The sequence below is a fragment of the Ambystoma mexicanum genome, chromosome 1q (assembly GCF_040938575.1).
Source record: "Ambystoma mexicanum isolate Mex_15411 chromosome 1q, UKY_AmexF1_1, whole genome shotgun sequence".
Lineage (NCBI taxonomy): Eukaryota > Metazoa > Chordata > Amphibia > Caudata > Ambystomatidae > Ambystoma > Ambystoma mexicanum.
Window position 1 is genome coordinate 300,789,050 of NC_090922.1, and position 10,971 is coordinate 300,800,020.

At 43.5% G+C, this 10,971-nt stretch overlaps 1 long non-coding RNA gene across 1 annotated transcript in view; it reads right to left on the minus strand.

The window, feature by feature from the left end:
- Positions 1-4,003: 4,003 nt before the first annotated feature.
- LOC138527550 (uncharacterized) overlaps positions 4,004-10,971 on the minus strand; it is a 26,088-nt gene continuing 19,120 nt past the window's right edge. The window contains exon 2 of the long non-coding RNA XR_011283949.1: positions 4,004-4,279. This is a non-coding gene — a long non-coding RNA (uncharacterized lncRNA). The remainder of the gene's footprint in view (positions 4,280-10,971) is intronic.

A 10,971-nucleotide genomic window follows, 5' to 3' on the forward strand; every position in this document is an offset into this window, starting at 1 on the left:
AATCCAACTTCTCCAGCTCTGTCCCTATGGCACCAGCGGCCTTATGCAGGAACAAAAGAAGTATCATGGACAATAACATACTACCTCTGTTACAACCTATCCTGACACCTACCAGCATAGCTACCGAAGACCCGACTACTCTGGTGGAATTGTGCAATAAAACTATACTCTCTGCCATAGAAAAGATAGCACCCCTCTCCATGCGAAAACCTAAACCAGCAGCCCACATTAAAGCATGGTTCACACATGTCTTAAAAATCCTGCGTAATGTCAAAACACAAGCAGAAACAAAGTGGCAAAAACAGCCTAGTGAAGCCAACAAAATCACTTAGAAGACAGCTGCACACAACTACAAGCAAGCTGTCCACCACAATAAATGTACCTCCTTCAATGACAGAATTACGAATGTACAATCCAAAACAAAAGAACTCTTTGCTATCCTTAGAGATTTGGAGACCGCAGTACCACAAGCAGAAGTCTGCATCAAAGACACCCAATGGTGCGCTAACATCCAGAATGCCTAATCGGACAAAATAACCATAGTTCAAACCAAAATTGAAGTGAAAAAAAGGAATATCCAACTGTCATAACCAGTCCCTCTTTCCAACACTACCGCCAATGCCAGTACAACCCCAAATTTAAATTTAAGATGGTCACAAACGAAGAAGTCCTCAAAATCATGAACAGTCTGAAGCCTTCCAGGTGTCAAGGTGACCTGTGCCCAGCCATAGTCATCAAGAACTGTGCCGTTGTACTCACCCCATTCATCACAAACCTAATCAATACATCCTTTGCCAATAATACGACCCCAGTGGATCTTATAAATTCGTGGGTAATACCTCTCCTAAAATAAACATCACTAGACCCCAATATACCTACGAATGATCACCCCATCACTACAGTGCGGTTCATTCTGAAAATTCTAGATTGTGTAGCATACCTACAAATACAAAATTATCTCAAGACTAACAATCTCCTTGGTCTCTGACAATCAGGATTCTGACCACGACATGGGACGGAAACTGCCCTATTAGACTTAAAAATCCAAATGGATGATTGAAAGGATAACGGGAAACTAGGATTATTGCTCCTTCTAGACCTTTCCGCAGCATTCGATCTACTTGACCACAATATTCTTTGCAATCACCTAGCGTCAGCTTCTCATTTCTCCCTGAATGCCATCCTATGGATTCAATTATTTCTAACAGACAGAACTACTAGAGTCTTCTCCCCTAGTGCAGAAGCCCCACCCTTTCTGGTCACGTGCGGGGTGCCACAAGGCTCTTGTGTCTCCCCCACGCTCTGCAATATAGTCCCCAAGCTCTTTTTCGACCGCCATGGCGATTTGGGTGTCACCTACACCAACTACGCAGATGACACCCAAATCCTCATCCCTATCACAGGTGACCACAGTACGGACTCAGAAACCCTCAACGCCATATACCTAACCATTCAGGCTTGGATGGCACACCATGGTTTGTGCCTAAATGATAACAAGACGGAGCTGCTACTTTTAGGATCACGATTCGGCATCGCCAAACTAAATGACACCTTCAAAACCTTCAGTAGAGACGGCAACATCATTCATGTTGCCAGAGAAGTAAAAACTCTAGGTTTCTACCTAGACTTGTCCCTCACTCTAAATAGACAAGCAAATGCTACAGTGTCTGCCACATCATACACGTTCAAGCTCATCAATGCCTGCAAACATTTCCTGACTACTGAAAGCCACATTAGACTGGCCAGAGCCCTTATATTGTCAAGATTGGATTATTATAACACCTTGTATGCCGGCACTAAGACGCAAAACATCCAAAACTCAAATTACTTCAAAACAATGCCTTTAGGGCAGCTCGCAGTATTCCAAAAACTTCTAATATCTCACAGATTAGACAAGATGGCCACTGGCTACCTATCCAGGAACGCATTAAATTCAAAGCTCTCACACTTACTCACAAATGTTTAAACAAAATTGCACCTACCCTTATCACTGACAAAATAGCTAGATCCAAGACCAACAGGCACGCTCGATCAGCCAACCAGAACTTGCTAGCCACACCCAGATTTAACCTCCACGAAGCAGGTGGGAGTAGCTTCTCCACACTATACACAAAACATTGGACTACCCTACCACCTAATCTCAGATCTGAGAACTCATTCTGGAAATTCTGGAAACAACTGAAGACTCACCTCTTCCCACAGGGCCTTGACACCAACCTATGTAATCATGCCGTGTAACCAAATGAATACTCCCCATGTCTGTATATGTGTACCTGTAACAAACAAAGTATGTTTTACAAAGAATGCAATGTAATGTACCACTTATCAATTATCAATTGTGTGTAACCTGTGTCCTACTATATATGTTAAGCACCTAGATGCCTATGGGGTAGGTGTGCTTTATAAATGCAAAAATAAATAAATAAAACTAGATCGTTTTTGGACCATCACAGTACAACAATCAATACTATATTGATTTAAGTGCCATCTTCCCACTAATGTATCTTTTAGTCACTCAGGCACAGATTTCTTGACCCCCAAACTAAGCTTGTTTTGCTAACACAACATGAATGTGTCTGAAACGTTGAATATTCTCACTGGATGCTAGCATGGAAGTGTGCACGCCCTTAGTCAATCACAGTTTCTACCTTCCCCCGGCTTCACCCGAAGCCCCCTGGGTAATCCCAACTCCATGCTCCCTTTTCTAACGTCACTGGTTGAACCCATCACCACTTCAACAATTTCACTAAATACACAGTCTAGATCACATGGGTTTGGGATCAGCAGTGCTAGGTGAAAAGACACATCTTTGGAGAACCTTTGCTTACGTTTTCCAAGCATATGCTGTTTAATTTCTAGCGCTATATAAATAATAAAATACAAATACAAATACATGTGATTTTAAAAAACAGAAACGACCCCCACCTTTCAGATAGTGATGCATTAAAATAGTCGTAGAGTGCCTGGGTTAACTTGTATAGGGATCTGGGTGGGGGACCCTAGGAAAAGTCAAGTTCTTTGCCGAGTATTTAACAGTCCTCCAGGTTGGCCTTGAGCTTCAGACCTTCTAGTATTGCAGGGAATCCTTTGTCATACTTGACGCAGATTGAAAAGTATGCTGTAACCAAAAGAAACATTTGACCATGGGGGTCATTACAACCCAGGCGCTAATTGCGCCAACTTTACCACGATGGTGTAAACTATGTTTACACCATGGTGGATGGCGGATTTACCGCCCCATTCCAAGGTGAGTGGGGCGGTAAATCCCCATTTCCCATTTTCCCTTCCCCATTCCCATTTTTGCCCCATAGGGCATAATGGGAGTGGGGAAGGTGCTAATTACGCCACCGTAAATTACGGTGGCGTAATTAGCATCATGGCAGGTTAGCGCCATGGATTTTAACGGCTGCTAAATGCAGCCGTTAAAATCAGAATAGGCGTTAAGGGTTAACGATACTATTGGCAAGTTTTAGTCCCACAAGATGGCTGATGGGTTCATTGTTAGCTTGGGGGTGTCATTGTGTTCGCCTGATGAAGATCGCAATCGCGCAGCGGAATTATTTTCATTGTGTTTTTTTGTGTTTAAAAGGTTTTTATTATAAGAAACGGATATACAGGGCAATTCATCTTTATCAAAGATATGTAAAATGTATGGCACATATATAGAAGAAGATGGAAAGGCAAGTTAATAGCAGATATGTGATGTCATTGCGCCTTTGATTATAGCGGGAACATTCATCTGGGGAGCGAGCGGCCATTTACGGGTAGCGATTCCCGTACTCATCCTCCCACAGGCTCGAGCCATACTTTTGGAGCTTGACGTTGCTATTGGCTGTGATGATGACAGACCGGTCGCTGGGGACTAAGTAGTTGATGCAGATGCATTCTCCTTTGCCGTCAGCGTCTTCAAAAAACACCGAAATGTAGATTTCGCCCTCGGCGGGAATTTTGTTGAAATCATTTGCTGGCAGGTGAAGAAAACGGATGCGCGTATCTCGGCGCAAGGTCATTTGGACACTCATTCCAGCCTTGAATTTATCTTCTGCGTCAGAAGGTGAGATGCTCCCTCCTACTTCCGTATAAGCGCCCTGAATTATTTAATCGATGACCATCTTATCCGTGCTATAAAAAACACAAAGGTTCTTTCCAGTCGCATTGGCCACGTGGGTGTTGGAACGTCCAACCTCGTTACCCATTCTGCCTGTTAGGTGCTTTCACTGGAGTTCCTGGAAATGTGTTCCCTCTCGTGTTGAGGTTCACGCCACCTGTTCGACTGCTTCTGCAAAGTAGATTAGAAACATATCAGAACTACTTTTCGTCAGCCATTGAGTCATAGGTGAACTTGGCCACATGGATACACCTGGTACTTTAATACTTATGAGATTTTGTAAGTTTATAAGGCAAAATAATCATAGGTACGGAGGGAGCAACATTTTGAAATGGAAACACATGTCAAGTCTATTATTTTTTCAAATACATTTACGCATGCTTTTACAGACAGATTACTTTTCTGTTTTACTGTATTAATGATTGTGAACGAAAGTGGGAAACAGCCACCTGTCAATATATTTGTTTTCAGTTCCAAAGTATTGCAAACAGACAGTGGAGTAACTTTTCTGAAAATGTTTGGCTGGGGGGCATGCCATCTGAAGAAAAAGTGCCCCCGCCAAATGAATGGGGACAAAATGGTGTGCCATGAAATTTCAGGGGGACAAACACCCTTGCCCCCCCCTAAAATTACGCCCATGCAAACAGATGGAATTTAATCTCTATTTTGCTCACTCAACAAACAGCCATGGCCACAAGCCCTTTTGGTTTCCAATTCATCGATTTAGAATTTAGAAAGAAAAACTATAGTTAGTTGGTACAACGTCCTTTCATCGCCTGCATTTTCATCCCAGGGCATTTTAGCGTGCATATTACAACGAATATGCTCATCGCATTTTTTAGGGGGTTGGGAAAGGGCAGATAAGGGTATGGGCGGGTAGGCAATAGCCAAAAATAAGTCTGGGAGGGCAGCTTGGGGGCACCACCCCAAAAAAAACAAGCATTTTCGTTGGAATGTACACATTTAAATGACGGGATGAAATTGTAGGTGACAAAATGACATGGAACCAGTTAGTTTGCCGTTGTGAGGAATTCGGCCATCCGCATGGTGGGCATGCACTCGCCTGGGATTTTTTGACATTTTTAAATGAATGGAATGATGGTAGACCGACCTTAGGAAAATGTGGTGGCAAATCCACACCCATTTTCCTATGCTCACACCAAAACAAAAACATAGACCCATGTACTCAAGTTTGCACACCACCTACAGGCACAGTCCGCCTCTGTCATATTCAGTTGGAATGTGACAGCCAAGGAAAGCACAATGTCATCTCAGGAAGGAGAATGCCAAACTTCCCACTGCCATGGGCAGCCTGATTAACTGACAAATGCTCTATGGAACCACCCTGTTCTTTTGTTAGGGCCTGCAGCTGGTGGCAGTGATTATCATACCAGTAGAGGGTAGTTCAAACAGGCCCGTAGAGGGCCTGGCTGCAGAGGATAACATAGAAGGCAGGACACTCAACAACCTTTCATATGTAACTGTGTCAACCTGAAGCCAGCTCCTGCCTCTTAGTATCTATGACAATGAACTGACATGTCTAGGTCTATTGTTGCAGTAGGCTGCCCCTGCTGGGGGACCCTATTCATGAGGTACGAGAATGTTGTTTGCAGAGGCCAGAAAGTCTGGTCTCTCCGCAGCTTCAAAGGAGACCTGACGCTTTAACAGGAACCACACACAGTGGACCATTAACCAGAGAGACCCTTTGATCACAACCTACAGGCAAATGGGTGGAACTTAGTATCGCAAGGGAGTGAGCCCAGGACTCTTTCTGTTAAGAGGACGTTTCTGCCATCTTGGTTCTGGGACACCCATGGTTCCTGTTTCCCCCTTTTAACTTTTCCTGTTTCAAAGCACTCTGATTATGACCTTACACATGTAGAAAATTGATGGTAGTTACCCCAGGATTGGTTCACTAAGGTAGGCATAGCCTACAACAATCAGTGTGGCCAACTTGGCTTTAAAAGAGGGCTGGGGCCCCTCGTTAGCAGATTTCTGAAGACTGCACAAGAATTAGAAAGAAGAACTCATCCTTCAACCCAGGCTGAAGGTACAGTCTGCCTTACAGCTTCCACTAGTGAAGGAAGGCCAGGACATCCAAAGAGGGAAGCAAGATCCCTCCCCTTAACTTCTCCCAGGGAACAAAGGGAGGAAAGAACTCAAAGGACTCTCCAACCGCTCCAGAACCGGTACCCAGTAAGCACACAGTGAGCACTGTTGGGCTCTGCAGCAAACATTCTGAATAGGGAGTGCTAGAAGGTCTCTGAACCTGAAACAAAGGACAAGGCAGCTGTCTGTAGCACACTCCCGAGCTTTGGGCCATCCGCCTTAATGGATGATGCAAGCCCATTGAAGAACCTGGGAGAAGTGCAATGACAAGCATCTACCGTCATCCGCCTTAAAAGACATTCTCGACCCAGTCAAGGTCCACTATCTGCAACCGACTGCAACGCTGACTGCTGTCAAACCTCCAGCTACCACGGTCAAGCTGTAGTCGCTGAAAGAAACCCAAGATGCCTTGGCCAGTGCTTCAGAACTGCCGATCAGCTCTGAGGCAACGGTTCCTGACCCTGAGTCTCCATGTAGGCCAGCCTGCAGTCGTTCATCAAGCTTCTCTCATAGAACCCTTGTCACCTGATACCCGCAGCTGACTCCCGTCTCGAATTCTGTCACAGAAGCCTGCAAAGCGCTCTGAAGCCGACTTGACCCTGTCGAGCACCAAGAAGAAGTCCCGTCCACCTTACCAAATTGGACAAGGAGGTTTACAATTTGAATTGTATGCTTGTTTAATCCAATCTGTTCAGGTCCATTCTGGTGCACGAGAGGTATGTGGCTGAATGATGGTTTAGAAACCGATATTCACCCCTAGACCACTGGTACCACAGAATTTGATTTGTCACAGCCTTGCAGTTCAAAGAGTGTTAAGTGCATCCGAGTATTTGAAGAACAGATATAATTTGAAGCCACACCGGCAGTGTATTATCGACACTGATGACGCCATTAGCGTTTTATATTTTTGAAATATAATTTAGCACTAAAGTGTGTGCACATTGTATTACACTTCTATTCCTTCTCTGAGCCTTAACACATATTGGGAGACGCCAATCTACCCCATTTGATAGCAAGGGCAAGTGGTCAACACATAATCCATATTTGGATTGTTTGGGAATCAAAAAAGACCATTATTCAAGATGAAGATCTTATGCTAAAAAAGGTATTGTTTAGTACCCCGATGTACCCCAATGAGCCCCACGGCCAGGCTGATATGGAAAACTGCATAGAGGATGAACGTCTACTTTTAAACCACAAAGTCACTGTCAATATGTGAACGTTTAGGGCAATATGTTGCCAGATGAACATGGTGATAAACAGTCAACAGAGGAAACTAAATAAATAGATGCGCAGCATAAATTGCCTTTAATTTTAAGGACATGTTTTCCCATATTTCCTCTGATGCAGTATCCATGAAGATAGAGCCTTATTACAGAAAATGAATAAGTACTGCTCATTAGTGGGCGTCATTACTGCCACGCTGCAACGGATCCGCCAATAGAGAAAATCTAGCGGTGGCATGCAGCGACCTCACTGGCAGGAAGCCTCTGCCGGAAAATGTTACCTTACCACTCATCCCCACTGCCAGCCGGTGCCCAGTCTTTGAAGGCACGGACAACCAAATTGGTATTAAGGAGTTGGTGGACCTGTGGAAGGACTTAGGATTTTTTGTCTAGGGGAAACCAGTATTTTACCTGAAGACCCATATAAGTGCAGCAATGACTGAACACATTCCACCCCAAGGGAAGGGAGTGTGGCGGCACCACACGACTCTCCTCTGCTCAGTGGATACCTTACCACACAGCGATGCAACAACAGACCAGCAGGGGGAAACAGGCTGTAATAACTCTGAACCACTAAACCTGTAAATCCATGTTTTGTCCATTAGACAGTGAGCGGTCCGATGCTCATCTCATGGACTGCGGAAGCACCTCCAAGGTCAGCCCTTAAGAGCTAAATCCACAAGGTTTCAAGACAATCACAAATTACATTAGCATATTGTGAATACAAGTGGGACTCATTCACGCAATCAGGGGATATCCTTAACATCTGGTGTGGTCAGGCCTCTCGAGGACCAAAACTGAGAACCATGTGCTAACCACCCTTCTCCAAGGGCATTTAAACTATTTTGACACCATACTTAAAACATTTTGAAGTTGGATTTGCATAGTTTACCTGAATCTCCAAAACATAAACTCCATATATATTTGATTTTTGATTGAATATTTGGAACATATATATACATATGTGACGGATAGTACATATATTGTATATGTAACAATGTATGCTTTAAAAATCTCACAGTCAAGACCACCGGCCATATTAAATGATATGAACAGTAATGCCCAGGTAGAGTGAGTTTATAGAATAATTTTCTTCCCTGTGTAGGTGAGCACTAAAAAGTGTGAAGCGTTCCGATTTACCATGTGCCCGGCCGTTATGAATTGCACAAAGATAACACAGAGTGGCTGTAACAATTCTGAAAAGTTTAATAAATCTTGTGCTGCCAAGGACAGTAAGAAAGTATTACTGCCCCATACCTGCCTTCTAGGTCCATATTTTAATATGATAGGTTATTTTTAACGCACTTTATACCCAGAGGTTTCTAAGCGCGGACCCGGGGATCGAATCTGTGGTGCTCTGCAACGTCTTGCTTCCAAGGCGAGCATTTTGCCCCTTTTGGCCATAGAGACTGGTTATGTCACTTTTAAACCTTTACTTGCTCAAGATATATCCTTTACAAACATTGTGGTTATTGATGACCTTTTATCCCTGTTTTTCATTACCGCATCTTTCAATCTTGTGCATATTCTAAATTTTTTCCACGTGCCTTTGTGTTGTGGTCTTCTATTTAGTTATTTTTGCATATGCTGTGTTTAATTAAAGTATATATATATTTATAGAACCTTGATTGGACATTCCTTTATTTTGAACTGTTGTACTTAGCTGTTTGGTCACAAGGCGCTTTAATTATGGTCACAACGCGCTGTTGGTTGAACACACTAGGAGGAACCGTAGTCCAAATTTGAGAGAAATGGGAGAAGCTATTATGCGTGTGTACATTTTAGCCATTAAAGTTTTGTGAGGGTGGCCAAGACCCTGCTAGTGACCCATGTCTGAATGGCGTGTGGATGGCCACGGTGGTAGTAAGCTATAAACTAAGCAGGGGTGGGTTGTGTTTAAGCAGATACAGGATTATGCGGGAATCTACAGTTTGAATTTTTGTCATTAAAGGTAGCTTCATTCTCGTGACAGAGGTGTTGTGCAATAGTGTCTGTGTTGTATGTTAGTGCAGGGTGTGTGGAATGAGCCGGTGCCTCTGCTAAGTAACAATTAGCTGGGATTAGCTGTACAAACAACATCTACATCTTGGGTTCAATCTATGTACAAAGAGATTCACAGGTGAAGTAATTGCTGAATGAATACCTAATACTCATCCAAGTACTGAATGAATACCTAATACTCACCCTCCCAGAGGATCTTAGAGGAATAAAATGCCATCCCTGCTCTCATCTCGTTTTCTGCATTTCTTCTTCTACTAACTGATTTTTTTAAAAGTTTCTTTTTAACCCCTTTTGAGCTTTCTGCTCCTTTCACCCTCAAGAGATCCTCCTCCTGATAGCCCATTTCCTCTTCACCTTTCTTTCAGAATTTCTTCCCCATTGTTTCTCAAGGCATTCTTCATTCTGGGAGCTATATATCTTACGCGTGCCTGTTTCACCTTTATGATTGGGATCACTCTTGTTTTGTAGAAGCGGGAAGGCTGCGTAGTCGGTTTTAGCGACTACTCATCCTTGCATTCCTGCATGGCAGAAGTCATTTCGTCACAGTGTGTGCCCTATGAAAAAAGTGAGTGAGGTAGATAGGACTGCATGCTTGTTGAGCCTTTTTTCTCAGAGTTGTCGGGACCTGATTTTTCAACTGAGTACAAGTGAGAAAATGTAGATTAAATGTATGCATGTGGCACTTATGAAGAGATTTGGGAAGAACCTTACTCATTAATTAAGATGCTTTTGCAATTCACATAAGAAGACAAAGGCGAGCTGGGAAACTTGGACTGGTGTTCTGAAACAATTGAACTGATTGATTTGTGGGCATAATGCAGGCACTTTTGATGTACCCGTATCCCATGGATTTGGATCAGCATCCTCCTGCCTTCAAGGGGGTTTCCCAGAGGTAGTAGAAGTATAAACAGACCTGTGGGCTGCTTAAAGTATGAACCAAAAGGGATAGTCACAATTCCAGTAGCAAGATGGCAATCCTAACTAGTTTAACCCTAACAATTCCTCTCATAGGGCATCCAAAATCGAAGGGGCTTAAATCACTAAAAGATACCAAATCTCAGACAGTGGGTAGTGCTAAGACGAGTGGCTATCACAGTACTGAATTGCCTTGGGAATGTAGTCCTCTTCCACCCCAGAAGAAGGAAGCCACTACATGATCAAGACCATGGTGGGCCAGACTTCCAGCCTGGCTTCCAACCTCATGAGCAGCTCAAAGACCTACCCTCAGAGTAGCTATAGCACCACCAGTAACTATTTATGATCCTTGCTTAGTGTCTTCATCAAAAGCCAGTTAACATTTAAACTAAGATAAAATGCGGCTTATATGACTGTGTTAGATCGGGTACTGCTCCAACTGATTGAGCAGTTAGAGGATACCAATTTCCGTACTAGGCTAGTGTGCATCCTAGGGGCTTTCCTAGTGGCATTGTAACAATCCTGATAAGTCATAAAATAGTATGTCTCCATTTGAGTGCAAAGGACAATGCCCAGGAAAATACTTGACTGAGGAATTGAATGGTTGCCCTA